The following is a 19694-nucleotide window of genomic DNA, read 5'->3' as shown; positions in this document are numbered from 1 at the left end:
TTGCAAGTATACACAACAGTATATCCCCCTTGTAAGCAAGGAGAGGCATCGCAAAGCAAAACCTTTATGGCTGAATAAAAGAGTTAAGGTCGAGGTTGGTAAGAAAAAACGTGCTTTTAGGGCATTCAAGTTAGCTGGGACAGCGGAAACTTTCATCAGGTACAAGGAAGCAAATAAAGCAGCAAAAAAGCTATCAAGCAAGCTAAAATAGAGATGGAAAGGGATATTGCAGCTAGGAGTAAAAAGAATCCCAAATTATTTTTTAATTATGTGAATAGTAAAAAAATGAAGCAAGAAGGGGTGGGAACTTTATTATCACGGGGGGGTACGTTGGTTGATGAGAACGGGGAAAAAGCAGAAATTTTGAACTCTTATTTTTCATCTGTCTATACATCTGAGGAGCCAGATAATGAAGGCTTCCCTTGTAATATGCCCACTTCTAGTAATTTAGCTACTGGCGCGTGGGTCACTCAGGAGGAAATTAAAAATAGACTTGAACATGTAAAGGTAAACAAAGGTCCAGGGCCGGATGGGATTCATCCCAGGGTATTAAATGAGCTGAGCGCTGTGATTGCCAAGCCTCTTCACTTAATTTTTCAGGATTCGTTGAGGTCTGGCATGGTGCCGAGAGACTGGCGGATTGCTAATGTGGTGCCATTATTTAAAGTTACACTCTGTACCCCTGATACCATCTTGCCTTACTATACTCATTATTCCTCAGTTACACTCTGTACCCCTGATACCATCTTGCCTTACTATACTCACTATCCCACAGTTACACTCTGTACACCTGATACCATCTTGCCTTACTATACTCACTATCCTACAGTTACACTCTGTACATCTGTACCCCTGTACCATCTTGCCTTACTATACTCACTATCCCACAGTTACACTCTGTACCCCTGATACCATCTTGCCTTACTATATTCACTATCCCACAGTTACACTCTGTACCCCTGATACCATCTTGCCTTACTATACTCACTATCCCACAGTTACACTCTGTGACCCCTAGATTACCATCTTGCTTTACTATACTCACTATCCCAGTTACACTCTATACCCCTGGATACCATCTTGCCTTTACTTATACTCACTATCCCACAGTTACACCTCTGTACCGCCTGATACCAATCTTGGCCTTACTATACTCACTATCCTACAGTACACTCTGTAACCTCTGCTACCCCTGCTACCAGTCTTGCACTTACTATACTCACTATCCCACAGCATACACTCTGTACCCCTGATACACATCTTGCCGTTTAGCTATAACTCAGCTATCCCACAGTATACACTCCGTGTTACCCCTGATACCATCTTGCCTTGACATATGACTCACTATCCCACAGTTATACTCTGTACCCCTGATACCATCTTGCCTTACTATACTCACTATCCCACAGTTACACTCTGTACCCCTGATACCATCTTGCCTTATTATACTCACTATCCTACAGTTACACTCTGTAACCCTGACATCATCTTGTCTTACTATACTTAAGAGGTCATATGACTTAATTGGTACCTAATGTGGTTAATATGTACCTAATGGGGCTATAAAACATACAGGGAGCCATAGATACAGAAATGAGGGCAACCAACCTACTATATACTGTAAGTATCTACTGTACTGTAATGATTGGAAGGAAGTAGAATATTGCTTTGCTCCAAAGGCCACAATGCAACAGCATGGCTAAAGCCCCTTCAGCAGCTCCGTATTATAATTATTCTTATTCTCTATAGCCGAACAGTCCCTCACTCTGCTGTGCTGTAACTATGCTAACTGTTCAGCAATAGCGACTAAGGATAATGAGAATACGGAGCTGCTGAAGCACAGATGGGTCAGTGAGCTCTAAAGAGAAATATGTGAGCCATAATGCGTCCCGCTCCCACTTTAATATGCCTTTCCCAGTGCCCCCTGTTTCTCACTCCAATGGGCTATGTGCCCAAAACCCCATAGCCAGTTTATCTGCAGTGCCAACATCATGTATAATGCCCACAGGGCACACAGCCAGTATTTATGCAGTGCAAACATTATGTATAATGCCCACAGGACACACAGCCAGTATATATGCAGCGCCAACATCATGTATAATGCCCACAGGACACATAGCCAGAATATATGCAGTGCCAACATCATGTATAATGCCCACAGGACACACAGCTGGTATATATGCAGCGCCAACATCATGTATAATGCACACAAGGCACAAAGCCAGTATATATGCAGTGCCAACAGCATGTATAATGCCCACAGGGCACACAGCTAGTATATATGCAGCATCAACATCATGTATAATGCCCACAGGGCACACAGCCAGTATATATGCAGTGCCAACATCATGTATAATGCCCACAGGGCACACAGCCAGTATATATTCAGCGCCAACATCATGTATAATGCACACAGGGCACAAAGCCAGTATATATGAAGAGCCAACATCATGTATAATGCCCACAGGGCACACAGTTAGTATATATGCAAAGCCAACACCATCTATAATGCCCACATGGCACACAGCCAGTATATATGCAGTGCCAACATCATGTATAATGCCCACAGGGCACACAGCCAGTATATATGCAGTGCCAACATCATGTATAATGCCCACAGGGCACACAGCCAGTATAAATGCAGTGCCAACATCATGTATAATGCCCACATGGCACAGAGCCAGTATATATGCAGTGCCAACATCATGTATAATGCCCACAGGGCACACAGCCAGTATATATGCAGTGCCAACATCATGTATAATGCCCACCGGGCACAAAGCCTGTATATATGCAGCGCCAACATTATGTATAATGCCCACAGGGAACACAGCCAGTGTAAATATGCAGTGCTAACACCATCTATAATGCCCACAGGGCACACAGCCAGTATATATGCAGCGCCAACATCATGTATAATGCCCACAGGGCACACAGCCAGTATATATGCAGCATCAACATCATGTATAAAGCCCACAGGGAACACAGCCAGTGTAAATATGCAGTGCTAACACCATCTATAATGCCCACAGGGAACACAGCCAGTATATATGCAGTGCCAACATCATGTATAATTCCCACAGGGCACACAGCCAGTATTTATGTAGTGCAAACATTATGTATAATGCCCACAGAGCACACAGCCAGTATATATGCAGCGCCAACATCATGTATAATGCCCACAGGACACATAGCCAGTATATATGCAGTGCCAACATCATGTATAATGCCCACAGGACACACAGCTGGTATATATGCAGCGCCAACATCATGTATAATGCACACAGGGCACAAAGCCAGTATATATGCAGCACAAACATCATGTATAATGCCCACAGGGAACACAGCTAGTATATATGCAGTGCCAACATCATGTATAATGCCAACAGGGCACACAACCTGTATATATGCAGCGCCAACATTATGTATAATGCTCACAGGGAACACAGCCAGTGTAAATATGCAGCGTCAACACCCTGTATAATGCCCACAGGGCACACAGCCAGTATATATGCAGCGCCAACATCATGTATAATGCCCACAGGGCACACAGCCAGTATATATGCAGCGCCAACATCATGTATAATACCCACAGGGAACACAGCCAGTATATATGCAGCGCCAACATCATGTATAATGCCCACAGGGAACACAGCCAGTATATATGCAGTGCCAACATCATGTATAATGCCCAAAGGGCACACAGCCAGTATATATGCAGCGCCAACATCATGTATAATACCCACAGGGAACACAGCCAGTATATATGCAGCGCCAACATCATGTATAATGCCCACAGGGAACACAGCCAGTGTAAATATGCAGCGTCAACACCCTGTATAATGCCCACAGGGCACACAGCCAGTATATATGCAGCGCCAACATCATGTATAATGCCCACAGGGCACACAGCCAGTATATATGCAGCGCCAACATCATGTATAATACCCACAGGGAACACAGCCAGTATATATGCAGCGCCAACATCATGTATAATGCCCACAGGGAACACAACCTGTATATATGCAGTGCCAACATCATGTATAATGCCCACAGGGCACACAACCTGTATATATGCAGCGCCAACATTATGTATAATGCCCAAAGGGAACACAGCCAGTATATATGCAGTGCCAACATCATGTATAATGCCCACAGGGCACACAGCCAGAATATATGCAGTGCCAACATCATGTATAATGCCCACAGGGCACACAGCCAGAATATATGCAGCACCAACATCATGTATAATGCCCACAGGGCACACAGCCAGTATATATGCAGCGCCAACATCATGTATAATGCCCACAGGGCACACAGCCAGTATATATTCAGCGCCAACATCATGTATAATGCCCACAGGGCACACAGCCAGTATATATGCAGCACCAACATCATGTATAATGCCCACAGGGAACACAGCCAGTATATATGCAGTGCCAACATCATGTATAATGCCCACAGGGAACACAGCCAGAATATATGCAGCGCCAACATCATGTATAATGCCCACAGGGCACACAGCCAGTATATATGCAGCGCCAACATCATGTATAATGCCCACAGGGCACACAGCCAGTATATATGCAGCGCCAACATCATGTATAATGCCCACAGGGAACACAGCCAGTATATATGCAGTGCCAACATCATGTATAATGCCCACAGGGAACACAGCCAGTGTAAATATGCAGTGCTAACACCATTTATAATGCCCACAGGGCACACAGCCAGTATATATGCAGCGCCAACATCATGTATAATGCCCACAGGGCAAACAGCCAGAATATAAGCAGCGTAAACACCATGTATAATGCCCACAGGGCATACAGCCAGTATATATGCAGCATCAACATCATGTATAATGCCCACAGGGCACACAGCCAGTATATATGCAGTGCTAACACCATGTATAATGCCCACAGGGCACACAGCCAGTATATATGCAGTGCCAACATCATGTATAATGCCCACAGGGCACACAGCCAGTATATATGCAGCACCAACATCATGTATAATGCCCACAGGGCACACAGCCAGTATATATGCAGTGCCAACATCATGTATATTGCCCACAGGGCACACAGCCTGTATATATGCAGCACCAACATCATGTATAATGCCCACAGGGAACACAGCCAGTGTAAATACGCAGTGCTAACACCATGTATAATGCCCACAGGGCACACAACCAGTATATATGCAATGCCAACATCATGTATAATGCCCACAGGGCACACAGCCAGTATATATGGAGCACCAACATCATGTATAATGCCCACAGGGAACACAGCCAGTGTAAATAAGCAGTGCTAACACCATGTATAATGCCCACAGGGCACACAGCCAGTGTAAATAAGCAGTGCTAACACCATGTATAATGCCCACAGGGCACACAGCCAGTATATATGCAGTGCCAACATCATGTATAATGCCCACAGGGCACAAAGCCTGTATATATGCAGTGCCAACATAATGTATATTGCCCACAGGGCACACAGCCAGTATATATGCAGCGCCAACATCATGTATAATGCCCACAGGGCACACAGCCTGTATATATGCAGCGCCAACATCATGTATAATGCCTACAGGGCACACAGTCAGTATATATGCAGTGCCAGCATCATATAATATAATAAGTATAATAATAAAGTATAATGCCCAAATAATACATTATGCCAACAGAAAGCAAAGTAAAAACACATGTACATTTCATGGCTGATGCCCTTGAATATATAGTGAAGGGAAAAGAAGAGCAAGTTGGTGGCACAGTGGCACTTTGGGGCTGGGAAAGAAGTGTGACAGAGAAAGAAGGTTACGTTTGGTGGGAGAGGTGGAAAGGAGTTATCAGAATAGCGGTCAGGGAAACAGTGAGTTTATAGGGAGGGCACTGGAGATTTAGAGAGAAGGTGGCATCAAGGGGTTAATAGTGCCATGTCTGGGGGCAGAGGCAAAAGAGGCTTTGTAAATGTGTAGCAGGAAATGATAAACTATTAATGGGTTAGGGCACCGGCACACAGGGCGTTTTCTTACCCACGATAAACTGAGATACCGCGGGCGAAGAAACGTCCCTAGTTCCCTTCTCACAGGCAATAATGGAAATCGCCGGTGGGGAAAACTACAATGCGCTTCCGCTTTCCTAAGTTGCCTCGCGGGGAATCTTTGGGCGACTTGAGAAACCGGAAGCAGCGCGTACGTTTCCCCCCAGTGATTTACATTATTGCCAATGGGAAAGCATTTTCAGGAGAGCAGTCGCCGGCGGTAGCGCAGATTTACTGCGGGCGACTAATCTCCTAGTGTGCCATCATCCTTACCAGGGAGTTGGTAGGGGGCAGAGGCAGAGGGGGCTGAAGAGAGACAGCAGGGAGCAAACACACTGCTAAGGGTTAATATAGAGGGATTTCTCTCCATACTCACCCCCTGCAGCTCCTCTCTGATCCTCCTTCTCTCCTGCTCATGGTATGTGCCCCCACCTGTATAGTCTGGCCAGAAATGGGCCCCTACCCTGATGTACCGCTCCATTAACTCCACACATGCTGGAAAGATCCTTGGAAAATGGGCAATAAACATTCCATTAACTCCACACATGCCGGTACGATCCTTGGAAAAAGGGCAATAAACATTCCATTAACTCCACACATGCTGGTACAATCCTTGGAAAAAGGGCAATAAGCATTCCATTAACTCCACACATGCCGGTACGATCCTTGGAAAAAGGGCAATTAGCATTCCATTAACTCCCCACATGCCGGTACGATCCTTGGAAAAAGGGCAATTAGCATTCCATTAACTCCACACATGCTGGTACGATCCTTGGAAAAAGGGCAATTAGCATTCCATTAACTCCACACATGCCGGTACGATCCTTGGAAAAAGGGCAATTAGCATTCCATTAACTCCCCACATGCCGGTACGACCTGGAAAAGGGCAATTAGCATTCCATTAACTCCACACATGCCGGTACGATCCTTGGAAAAAGGGCAATTAGCATTCCATTAACTCCACACATGCCGGTACGATCCTTGGAAAAAGGGCAATTAGCATTCCATTAACTCCACACATGCCGGAACGATCCTTGGAAAAAGGGCAATAAGCATTCCATTAACTCCACACATGCCAAATTGTTGCTGGAAAATGGGGAATACGCAGTCCATTAACTCCAGAAATGCCTGAAAGACTGGGAAATGGGAAATGAACACTTTGTTAACACCACACAAACTACACTAATTATACACACAGTGAGAAGCAGTGAGAACCATAGCTTCAAATCCATTAAATACACTGATCTCTGAAACCCCAGACCCCTTACCCTTCCAAAAAGCAGGTCTCCTGTAGGCTGCCCTATGTTTTACCTGAAGATCTCAGCATGATAGAGTTCAGAAAGAGTTCAGAAATCTTTTGTGTTGCCAAATGTTCTCAGTAGCCCCTCTTTGTGGTAGGCAGGAGAATTGCACCCAAGCAGTAGAAACCCTGTTCCCTACACACCAATATTACAACTAAAAAATTAAAAATTTGTCAAATGCTAATTCTTGACATGCAGACGTGATGTTTTTTCGCATACAACTATTTTTTATTCTCATTCCAAACACATTAAAGTCAATGAGTGGTTTTTCGGATTCCTATCGCCAACTTTTTTTGCTGTGCAACTTTTTTCACACTCAAATCAGTCAATGGGCATTTTTTTCTCAATTTTACTATCGTGCCTTTTTTTTCACGCACTTTATTTTTTAACACAACTATTTTCTCCAAATATATCAAAATCATTGTTATTTTTGTTGTGGTCAGTTTTTTCCCCAGTTTAACGAAAAATTTTACCAATTACGAAATGTATAATTTCACTGTGAATCCATGCCTAACGAATAAATTTGCTCATCACTAGTGCCAATACCTTTCTTTAGATGGGAGCTCCTTTGGGTCGGGCCCTCTATAGCTATTGTACTTGTTATAGGTTGGTTTGTATGGTTTCTTGTATGTTTAATGTATACATGGATTTATTGTACAACCCTGCAGAATATATTGGCGGTTTACAAATACATGTTAATAATACTTAATGCCCCCAAAACATGTAGGGTTAAGAAAAAACAGAGCTATTTCCCATTTGCTCTGTTGCCAGGGTGCAGCAGCCAGCAGAATGAAGGGTCCCATTACACACCTTTACTTTAGGCGCTGTAACGAAATTTTTTCCCCGCCGCCTAGTATCACATTATAACAGAGTTCATTTATGAAAAACCGCCACGACAACTGACCCCTCCCCGACAGCAAAGTTTAATGCCTACCTACACCAGTGCCGGGCACCTCGCCCCTCCCCTGCGTGTGTTAATTTGCACATTTTTGTTCATTTACGGTGCGTGAATAAACCAGTATGTGCATAGGTGCAGTCACAGGGCCCAGGGGTAAAGGGGCGACAAAAGAGATACATTCCTAGTGCCTCTCTGCCTACCCCTAGTTCCAGCCCTGATCTGTTTCATCTACAGGGGTCCTACACATGGTGACAGGCACATTACAATGCCTTCAGTGTCCACCCCACCATCTCAGTGTGTATGACCCCCATATAAACAAACTTTGGCCACCTGAGGGCCACAGCAGATGGAAACACAATGTACTGGGGCTACCTCAGTCAACACCATAGTCCGGCAATTACCAACTGGTAAGGCAGGGAGAAAAAGCTGAGCAAATTCCGACAACTAAAGTTGGAGGCAGACTCGGTGGGAGGGGGGTGCACAAATAGATATTGGGATAAAAGCCATAGTGAAGAGACTGACCAACAAGATAAAGAAAAGAGGGAAATGACACAAGGGACAATTTAATACAAGGTATGTAGAATGGTTGGGGGTAGAGGCAGACTGGGCCAGCGAGGCACTGGGAGAAAACTCTGTGGGCCCCGCCACAGTGGACCTATTGCTTGGTCTGTGAGTAGATCTAATTGTAGGAGGTGCTGCAGCGGCAAAGAAGGAAGCGGTGCAACTGGGAGGAATGGGGGTATACGCAGGTACAAGTCCCTCTAACGTGCCGGGCTAAACGGAAGTGCTGTGCTCCTATAGAACCAAGGTAAATCAGCCTGAATCCCCTAAATATGAATGCCAGGGCGCTACTGGGCAGTTTGATACCCGGTATGCATAGCATTACATAAGGATCTGGCTTGTAGAGACTTAAATATCACAAAAGTGCATACAAATAGCCATGTAATAGTCACAACAGCAACAGCAAAATCAACACATTTTCAGAATATTATGCTGGGTAAAACCACAAATAAAATGTTGACTCAAGAAAACCTTGTATTTTAGGACAGTAAACCCTAAATGGGTAAATAGTAAAAAAAAAACAAAAAAAAAAAAAACTAAGAATTAATGAGTCGCAAGGTTTCCCTAAAATTAACAGCTTTGACAAAATACCTGAAAATCACCACAAAGCTTGTATGTTCCAGCATCCTATCTCCCTCATCATCAGGTGCCAAGATAAATCATCCTAAAAACCAATGCCAGGGGGAAACCGAACAATGTGATGCCCAGTGTGCATAGAATTACCAAAGTATCAGATCTATAGAAACTCCAAAATCAAAATAGCGCAGTCCTTCTGTCCTTCTCCCCATCACTCACACACTTTGTATCCCACCTGAGTAACACTTTACTAACTGCCCCAACCAAATACTCCTCCCCATCACCCACACACTTTGTATCCCACCTGAGTAACACTTTACTAACTGCCCTAACCAAATACTCCTCCCCATCCCCCCACACACTTTGTATCCCACCTGAGCAACTCTTTACCCTCTGCTCCAACCAAATACTCCTTCCCATCACCCACACACTTTGTATCCCACCTGAGTAACACTTTACCCTCTGCCCCTACCAAATACTCCTCCCCATCACCCACACACTTTGTATCCCACCTGAGTAACACTTTACTAACTGCCCTAACCAAATACTCCTCCCCATCCCCCCACACACTTTGTATCCCACCTGAGCAACTCTTTACCCTCTGCCCCGACCAAATACTCCTTCCTATCACCCACACACTTTGTATCCCACCTAAGTAACTCTCTACCCTTTACTCGCACCAAAAACTTCTTCTCCCCATCGCCCACACACTTTCTATCCAACCTGAGGAACTCTTTACCCTCTACCAAAACCGAATACTCATTTTCTCATTTTTACCCTCTGCACCGGCCAAATACTCCTTCTCCCCATCACCCACACACTTTGTATCCCACCTAAGTAACTCTCTACCCTTTACTCGTGCCAAAAACTCCTTCTCCCTATCGCCCACACACTTTCTATCCAGCCTGAGGAACTCTTTACCCTCTACCAAAACCGAATACTCATTTTCCCCATCATCCACACACTTTTTATCCCACCTGAGTAACTCTTTAATCTCTGCCCTTACCAAATACTCCTCCCCATCCCCCCACACACTTTGTATCCCACCTGAGTAACTCTCTACCCTTTACTCGCGCCAAAAACTCCTTCTCCCCATCACCCACACACTTTCTATCCAACCTGAGGAACTCTTTACCCTCTACCAAAACCGAATGCTCATTTTCTCATTTTTACCCTCTGCACCGGCCAAATACTCCTTCTCCCCATCACCCACACACTTTGTATCCCACCTAAGTAACTCTTTACCCTCTGCCCCGACCAAATACTCCTTCCTATCACCCACACACTTTTAATCCCACCTAAGTAACTCTTTACCCTCTGCCCCAACGAAATACTCCTTCCCATCACCCACACACTTTGTATCCCACCTGAGTAACTCTTTACCCTCTGCCCCAAACAAATACTCCTTCCCATCACCCACACACTTTGTATCCCACCTGAGTAACTCTTTACCCTCTGCCCCAAACAAATACTCCTTCCCATCGCCCACACACTTTGTATCCCACCTGAGTAACTCTTTACCCTCTGCCCCAACCAAATACTCCTTCCCATCACCCGCACACTTTGTATCCCACCTAAGTAACTCTCTACCCTCTGCCCCAACCAATACTCCTTCTCCCCATCCCCCCACACACTTTGTATCCCACCTAAGTAACTCTCTACCCTTTACTCGCACCAAGATTTTACATCTACTACGCATCTGTGAGTCTGATGCCAAACGGACAATCTGGGCCAAATAGGGCTGATCTGACCATTGAGCCTTTCATTGGACCCAGATACTGGAAGAAGAACAAGACCTTCCTCTTGTGCCACCATCTTACCTTAGGGCAGTGCTTTTCAGCAAGTCAGAATTATCAGTTCAAGCTCCTCTCAAAAGGTTCAACCTTTGACCGAGTCTCTCCATGAAGGTCCAACGTCTGGTCATTGCCCCGCCTCAGCTAAGGAAATAAGTAGATATTGGAAAACATTAGAGTAATGTGAATACAATCACTGGGGGGCACCATCCAGTGATTCCACCTTTCCTTTTCTTTTAAGGGTATATATAACTTGATCTCTTTTTTAGGGAACCAAGGGTGTCAGGTTAGTGATCCACAAACAAAAAATAATGGCATCTAAATGAAATAATATCCTATTAAATAAGTAATAAAGTCTGGGTTTCCTTGTCCTGTATACTTACCAATGCTGCCCCAGAAGCAAGGTTCTCACGCCTCATGGAGCTCTAGGAGATTCTATCTTCCCCCTGTGTCTGAGTTGCTTTTTACCTGAGAGAACAATTCACTGACGTTAATATACTCGGCTCATTACGGCAGAACAGTAGAAGGGAATACAGAATGTGAGTTCTAGAGTACGGTAAGGATCTGACTGATCACTGCACAGCGCTACAGATCCCACAGGAAACGTATTTCCCAAAATACAAAGTAAATCAGAGACCCAGTCTAAGGGTAATGGCACAGGGGGAGACCCCTGCGGTACCTACAGTCCCCACCGTATTGGCCACTCACTGTAGCACCCAGGCATTTCCACGTGCTCACACTACAGAGCAAACTGCCATATCCTTTATGTTTCATCCATGTTGGCCTTTATATCATTTAGTTCTGTTAGCCCAGAGCAGGGGTCCTCACACTTTTTAAACAGGGGACCAGTTCACGGGCCCTCAGACTGTTGGGGGGCGGAATACAGTGTGCATCACCGCGTCACACTGGCCCAAGTGTCTAAGGACCACGCTGAGGCAGACAGGTAGTAGTCAGGGGTGAGGACGCAGCAGGAGCCGGTAAATGACCTTGGCAGGCCGTATCTGGCCCACGGCCTATGGTTTGAGGAGCCCTGGGCTCCTACTAAACTGTGTGCGGAACAAAAACTTGCAGTCTTGAACTTTTTGCAGTTTCTATTCTAATAATTGCTTTGTCTGTTGTTACTTTATAATACAAAAGAGCAATGAATATCCTAAAAAGTATATCCTTATAACTCCACACAAATTTAACATTAAGTCCAGTGGATCTCAGGTGTCCAGGGTACATATAATTCATGTACATTGAGTATAATATATATATATAAAATCAATAAAGTTTATTAATATGCCTCTTGCTCTAAAATACCCTACAGGGGGCCCTACAACAACAGTAACTCCTGTATAGACAAATACATTTTACCCAAACGAGAACCATTCCCAAAAGAAATAAAATAATAAGTCACACAAATCAATCGGTTGGGATTGGGAGTCGCACCACTCAATAGATTTAATATCAACAGGTTGATATATTTTCTTTAAGACAAGTCACAGAGTCTCAGTGGGGGTATGTGAATCCACATGACATTCAATGATTATATAATAAGACTCCAAATTGATAATGCCTTGTATTTGATGGTAACTAAGCTGACTAGATCCATATTAGTGGCAAAACAATCCTACTGGGTTTATTAAAACCTAAATAGTTATTTATTGGGTTTATTTAACGCTTAAATGGTTTTTGTCAGACTTAAGGCATGGTGATCCAAATTACAGAAAGATCCCTTATCCAGAAAATCCCAAAGCATTGGATAATAGATCCTATCCCTGTGCTTCAGAATATGTGCGCTGGTATTTCCCCACTCTTTGAAGGTTTGAACTTCAAAACTTAGTGACATCTAGTGGGAAAATAAGGGTAGTGCACAAATTGACTAACAGTCAATATTCTGATAACACAATTAGAATACATGGGCATACTGCACTTAGGGGCCCATTCATTAAAGTATGATTTTTTTTTTTCAGAAAAAAATCATATTTTTTCCAATGTTTATAACCATTCGTACCACAATAATATTGTTAAAATAATAAGACGTTCCGTGGCATGTTCATTCTTCCACGAAAAAGTCGTATTTTTCGTACTTTTTCGTTACCCATTCCAGCTTTGGTATCGTACTGTTTTTTTAATGTTGTTTTTTTAAAATACATTACATTGGAAAAGCCAGTAGAAGAAACCCCTGTAGTGCCCTGACACACTCTAATTGCCATAGGTTTGTGTTCCTGCCACTGGTTAGGCTCATGTCACACAAGGCACTTTGTCTCCCTGGGATATTTTACCAAAAAGTGCACATGATCTTCTTCCACATCTACCAGTCACTTAACCCTTTCACCAACAGCCGATTTGGTCACTTTGCAGGTATTTTCATTGCCCAACAGATTTTGAACATTTGTACACTCTTTAATTTTAGGGGGCCTTTCCTGGGGGGCATTTAAATTTAGCCAGGGTAAAAAAACTATATAATTTTTTTCAGGACAACTTCAAGGGAACGTAAAGGCAAAGATGAATAATTGCTAAACACATTCATTGCGCAGCGGGGAGCAATTTTGCAGTACACACTGATTCAAACCCTTTGAACATTGAAGCTCTGGAATTTTGTTTGTTGGGCATATCCCCCCCGCTTGAGCTCTGCGTGCCTCCCCACTAAGGGCCACTGGCCGACCAGAACTTTCTGTTACTGGCCACCAATAAGATTTGAGCGGGCCTATAGGCGCACACAGTAAGAGGCACGTCAGCACTATTCTTATTGGCAATTGGGAACAGCAGGGAACAGGGACTGCCTGCTAATTCACTTTGGCGCTGATATGCAACCACCAAATTTTTTCCCAAACGAGGGCAATTTGAGTGCTTCAGTCTTGTAAATGGTGGATAAGTTTTAATCAGTATATATTGCAAAATTGTTCCTTATGGACTAAAGAATGCATATAGTAGTTATTATTATTTGCCTTTACATACACTTTAATATTAAAATAGGCTAGTATTTGGTGTAATTCCCCTTCTGCAACAAGAAAGTGGCTTCAAACTGCCTAAACATAATTTTTATAGATCACAAACTCCCAGCAGCACACTGACCCATTCCTACAGCACTGCTCCAGTAAGCTGCACACTTCTGATTTCAAGGCCAAATGTTCCTCTAACAGTAGGTTTCCCCTAGCAAACCATACATTTCTGGAAAGAACACATTCTGACAAATCCAATATAGGTAATTGTGCATTTCTACTCCAATTTACCAAACTGCAATGCTTTCCTAAAATTATTGTTTTTGTTAATAAAAATGTGTGAACTTTTTTAAAAATGGTTTCAGTCTACAGCATCTTATCTCCCACAGGTCATTAGGTACCAAAATAAAACACCCTAAATATGAATGCCAGGGGTCCAATAAACAGTTTGATGTCCAATGTAGGTACATGGCTAAACATGTGCCATTTAGGGGCCCCAAAATAAAAATAATTTTAGCTACTGGAAAAATAACACATTTATTGCATTTCATATACGCTCACCCCAGAAAGTCATATAGTTTTGAAAAGTACACATTCCCCCAGAACCAAAACAAGCGCGCCTCTTTCAACTCCAACTATCAAACAGCAAAGCTTTCCTAGAGTTGGTGATTTTCATGACATTTCCAAAAATCCACTCAAGGCTTCCACTCTGCAGCTTCTTATATCCCACATATTATTAGGTACCAAGATTAAACACCCGAAGTATGAATGCCAGGGGTCCTCTGAACAGTTTGTAAAGGCCCCAAGATGAAAACAAACTATATTTTTATATATTTATATATTATTCCCTCAAATCCATCCATCCAAATGTCTTTCTACTCCAAACTACCAAGCCGCATAGCTTTGCTAAAATCACCATAAAACTTCCACTCTGCAGAATCTTATCTGCTACATATCATTAGGTACCAAGATAAAACACTCTATATATGAATGCCAGGGGTCCCTTTGAACAGTTTAATGCCCAATGTACAAAGGTTTATGAAAGTACAAGGCATAAAGAGACCCTAAAATATACCTTGGGCATACAAATTTCATGTTTTACATTTACACTAATTTGTAAACTAACCACCAGTTTCAGGGTATTAGCACATAGGGAGATTAGCCGCCCGAGATAAATCTTCACTACCTCAGATCTCCCTGAAACACTTTCCCACCGGTTTCCTCACAAGGAAACTTAGCATTTCTTCAAAAACCTCAGACGGCAGCGCCCCCGGAGTTACCTGGGGCGGCAAAAAGCCGTTCCTAGTAACTTTAAGAGCCAAATTTCCATTTCTTAATATGGAATTTTGGCTCTGCTAGTGTAGAGAGCTCTATTACACTCTCTACACCAGCGCTGCGCCCCCCTCTGGCGCTGTAAATGTAAGCGCAGGGGGGCCGAGAGGGGCAGCATCGGAGGCAAGAAACGCCCCTAAGCGACATGTATGTTTTCCCACCAGAGAGTAACATTATCGGCAGTGGGAAAGCATTTTAAAGAAAGCGTTTGCCCGCAGTAGGTAAGATTTATTGCGGGCGACTAATCTCCCCGTGTGCAGTCACCCTTATATAATCTCTCCAAAATCGCAGACCTGTATCTGTAAGAGACCTGCTGTATGTACCCACATGTATAGCAGCCCCATGCAATAAACAGTAACGCCCCCAATGTTCCTTACTATACACTCTATCCAAATACTGTCTCACTGCAGTTTTCAACGGAAAAAGAGAAGGAAAAAGTGAAATAAGGGAAATCTGCCAAAACACAGCAAATGTCATTTAGAAAAGTCTATTGTGGTTCAGCTATAAAATATGTCAATATAAAAAAATATAAATTTTAGATGGCTTTAGTTGAAAACTATTACAAACCAAATTGGTTTTTTTTATCTGTGAAAGGGTCACAATCCACAATGTGCAAACAAAAAACGCATTAATAATAAAACATGTAAAATAATAATAATTTTAAACATTTTCAGGAAACTTTGACACATTGCTCCCTGACACGTTTGGTCTCTTCAGCTTTATCCTGAGCATAAAAACATCGCTAATTCTTATTTCCAAATAAAAATCCCTGAGCAAATGCCCTAAGCCGGATGTTGCAGGAAGTTGGTGCTAAAAGAAAAACCCTTCTGTCTTCCATTAAATATTTGGGTATTCATGTTAGTTTTTCTGTGAAAAACCTGTATAAAGATAATTTTGCACCTATGTTCTCCAAATTCCAAAAACTTACCCAGGACTGGATGTATAAAGATATTTCATGGCTAGGACGCCTGGCAGCAATTAAGTGCAACCTGTTACCTAAAATTTTATATTTACTCAGAACTATACCAATCCATATTCCGGCCAAATTTTTTACATCGCTACAAGGTCTACTAACCAAATTTATTTGGCAAAAACGGAAACCCAGGATAGCATACAGCACTATGTCAAACTCAAAAAGGAAAGGTGGTTTAGCATTGCCCAACCTCAAAAAGTATTACCAGGCTTGCCATCTCAATTTCCTACAACGATTTTTTGACACCATCAATCCCCCCCAATGGTTATCTCAAGAATTTTCAGCTACACCTACTACAGGTACTCCAATTACTTCTGCCATCTGGATTCCCCCTAAACTGCGGCAGGGGAAACAAGATTACCTACCGACTACAGAAGCCTCACTAAAAATTTGGGACTCTTTAATTCATAACGACAATCTGAAGAACGGCCTTTACCCACATTTCCCTATAGTAGGGTTTCAACAATTAATAGATAATTTGAACCTAAATGCATGGATGCAAACAAATATTACAGCCTTTGCAGACCTGTTCCAAAAGAGCATATACCAGCCCTTCTCATACCTTCGGAGTAAGTTCAAAGTCCCAAATACTACATTTTTAACCTACTTGCAACTCTCTAGTTACTTAAAAACCAATTCGCTACAGAAACTTAAAGCCTTATCAACAGACCAAGAAAGACTTTTTAACTTATTAAAGCATCCTTCAAAAATTTCGCAATATTATGCTCTGCTTTTGGAAATGAACCCCCAAGAGATAAGTTCCTACATGAAAAAGTGGGAATCCGAAATTAATACAGCAATAGAGCCTATCGATTGGAATAAAGCCTTCTCCACTCTCTTTTCCTCAATCAGCTCAATCCGTCTTCTGGAAACCAGTGTGAAATTAATGTACAGATGGTACATGACCCCAGCAAGACTGTACAGAATTTTCCCGGCTACCGCATCTAACAAGTGTTGGAGAAATTGCAACCAAATTGGAACGCTCACTCATATATGGTGGGACTGCCCTGTGATATCGCAATTTTGGCTTACAATATTCCCCATCCTTTCAGAGCTATTTCGGATCGATATTCCAATCTCTCCTAGACTGGCCCTCCTTAATCTAGATTTAGACCATATTCCCTGGAACAAAAAACGGCTCCTAACTCATATCCTAGCTGCAACGCGTTTATTGATAGCAAGATGCTGGAAGTCGACCACGACTCCTTCACTAAAAGAGGTAACTATAATTCTCAACAACCACAGCATCTTGGAATACTTCAATGCTAGAAATAATCACCTTCTGCACAAATACCACGCAAAATGGGACTTATGGAATAACAGCAAGTATGTAGGGGAAAATCCAATTAGGAATTTTCTTTGAAAAATGTCTCTGCTGTTAGGCCTTGGATGCAGCTAAATAATTGATACACTATTTGTTGATATGCTTTTTTATGCGCCTTGACTACTTTTCTTTTCTTGCCCTTCTCATTTTCTTTTTCACTTCTTTACCCTATCCTTCTGTTAGATCTGTTTAGTTGTTTAGTTGTAGATAGTTAAAAAATAAAAAACTGGTGAAACTGTGTTTAGTGTTCACCTACCTGCTATGGAAACAACACAACAGTGTTACATCATATTCTAGTGCTTTGGGCACGTTTTGTACCTTGTTTCTTTATACTTCATATGGTATAATGTAAGATCAATGTAACTTTTTTTTTTTTATGTTAATTTTATTTTATTCACCAATAAAAACAATAAATAATAAAAAAAAAAAAAAAAAAGAAAAACCCTTCTGTGCCAATGTGCCACACACCCATGTGGTTTCCTCCTTGGTAGAGCAAACACGGCTGTAATAGCTATATGGGCCATACTAGGGAACCATAACTATAAATAACATTTTTTTTTTTTGTGTAAATTGAATTACTCTCATCAGTTTCCTACCATCTCCTAATTGTTTCCCCCACCCCACATGAGAGACTTTACCTTTTCTGGTAACTGTATTTTTCTGGTTTTCTGCCCAAGGTTGTTAGGATGAATGTGGGGCGGTGGCTAAAGCAGAGGCCAGAGAACCCCCTCCAATCTGACCCTCTTTCTTCTTTTTCACAATACAAGGCAGAGGCCGGAACTTGGAACCAACAGAGAAAGCTTCCGGAAGTCTCACTGCTGCAGTAATAAAAGTGAGTGAATGAAAGAGCAGCGCCCCCTGCTGTCCAAACCTGCTTCAGCTCTCCAGCGCTCCATAGAACTCAGTCGGGTGTGAAAGGCTTTCAGTGACTCTCATTCTGGGTTAAGCCCCGCCCCTCTGCTTGGGAATGTGAAATGGAACAGCCGGAAGCAGGAAGCGGAACTGGATTTGTGCTAAGAGGAGACTGATTTCAATTACCTGGGGGAGGTTACTAAATGGAGTAATGCATATTGGCAAATGAACCAAAGTGTATAATAATGTGTAATGCCTCAAACACCCAAAGCAAAATCAACTACAAAAAGCCCAAGATTGTAAAAATACATATATAATAAATTACAAAAATGTATTAAAGAAAACTGCTACTGGGTTTTATTGTGATGTGCTGCTATGTGAGTCTATAGGCCGGCACATGGGATGCCACTGAAGGAGGGGCGTATGATAGGCAGCACTGTCCCAGAGTACATTGGGGGCGGATAAATGTCTCTCCACAAGAGAAAGGGTAAATTAGACCAAATGTGTTTGTGGGAAACACACAGTCATTTAAGACAAATTGCACATAGGCTGCTCCTCTGCCCAACAGGTACAACTTCCACTCCCACTTAAAGGGGAAGCATGTCTCGTCACAAAATAATACAAAATCAGTTTATATATTATTTCCCCTAAATATTTCTTTGGCAGGGATTAGTCTGTGGTTCTCCTTTAAGAGGAGAGGCTACCCATATAATTCATGTATATAATCTCTGGGTTTGGAAAATGATCCTCCCCTTTTCCCTCACTAGGGTTGTTCCCAATACACTGCTTACTAATGTTGCAAAGTCCTCAGAGCACTTCAAGAGAATATCAAAGTGCGTGTTATGTCTCCTCCAGACCCTGCAGACCAGTCAGGGTTCTCCTTTTTAGAATTTAGTTAATAACAATTTGGATAGAGATAGATTTTATCCGAGAGGCATTGCAGATACAAAGCGGCCATGTTACTAAGGTTCTGTTCCAAAGCCCACAGTAGGAGACCATTGCTTTCTCCTCCACTCTTTGACCTTCAGATAAATCATTTGGAGGACAATTTTCATTGTTACCAAACTTGCCATAAATAAAGCCATTTCCTGATTTAACATGCTGATTTTTTAT

General features: G+C 42.6%; 1 long non-coding RNA gene across 4 annotated transcripts in view; it reads right to left on the bottom strand.

Moving 5' to 3' along the window:
- LOC105945132 overlaps positions 1-19694 on the bottom strand; it is a 99905-nt gene that overhangs the window by 66061 nt on the left and 14150 nt on the right. For 3 of the 4 annotated variants that reach the window (XR_004219656.1, XR_004219657.1, XR_004219655.1), the window contains exons 4-6: positions 11557-11641; positions 11201-11317; positions 7063-7180 (exon numbers count right to left, since the gene is read on the bottom strand). This is a non-coding gene — a long non-coding RNA (uncharacterized LOC105945132). Of the gene's footprint in view, positions 1-7062; positions 7181-11200; positions 11318-11556; positions 11642-19694 lie in introns of those variants that run through there. The other variant, XR_004219658.1, reaches the window with a different exon arrangement.

Source organism: Xenopus tropicalis, chromosome 8 (genome assembly GCF_000004195.4).
Source record: "Xenopus tropicalis strain Nigerian chromosome 8, UCB_Xtro_10.0, whole genome shotgun sequence".
Lineage (NCBI taxonomy): Eukaryota > Metazoa > Chordata > Amphibia > Anura > Pipidae > Xenopus > Xenopus tropicalis.
The sequence above is the reverse complement of the archived record's forward strand: the minus strand, read 5'-3'. Positions and strand labels throughout refer to the sequence as shown.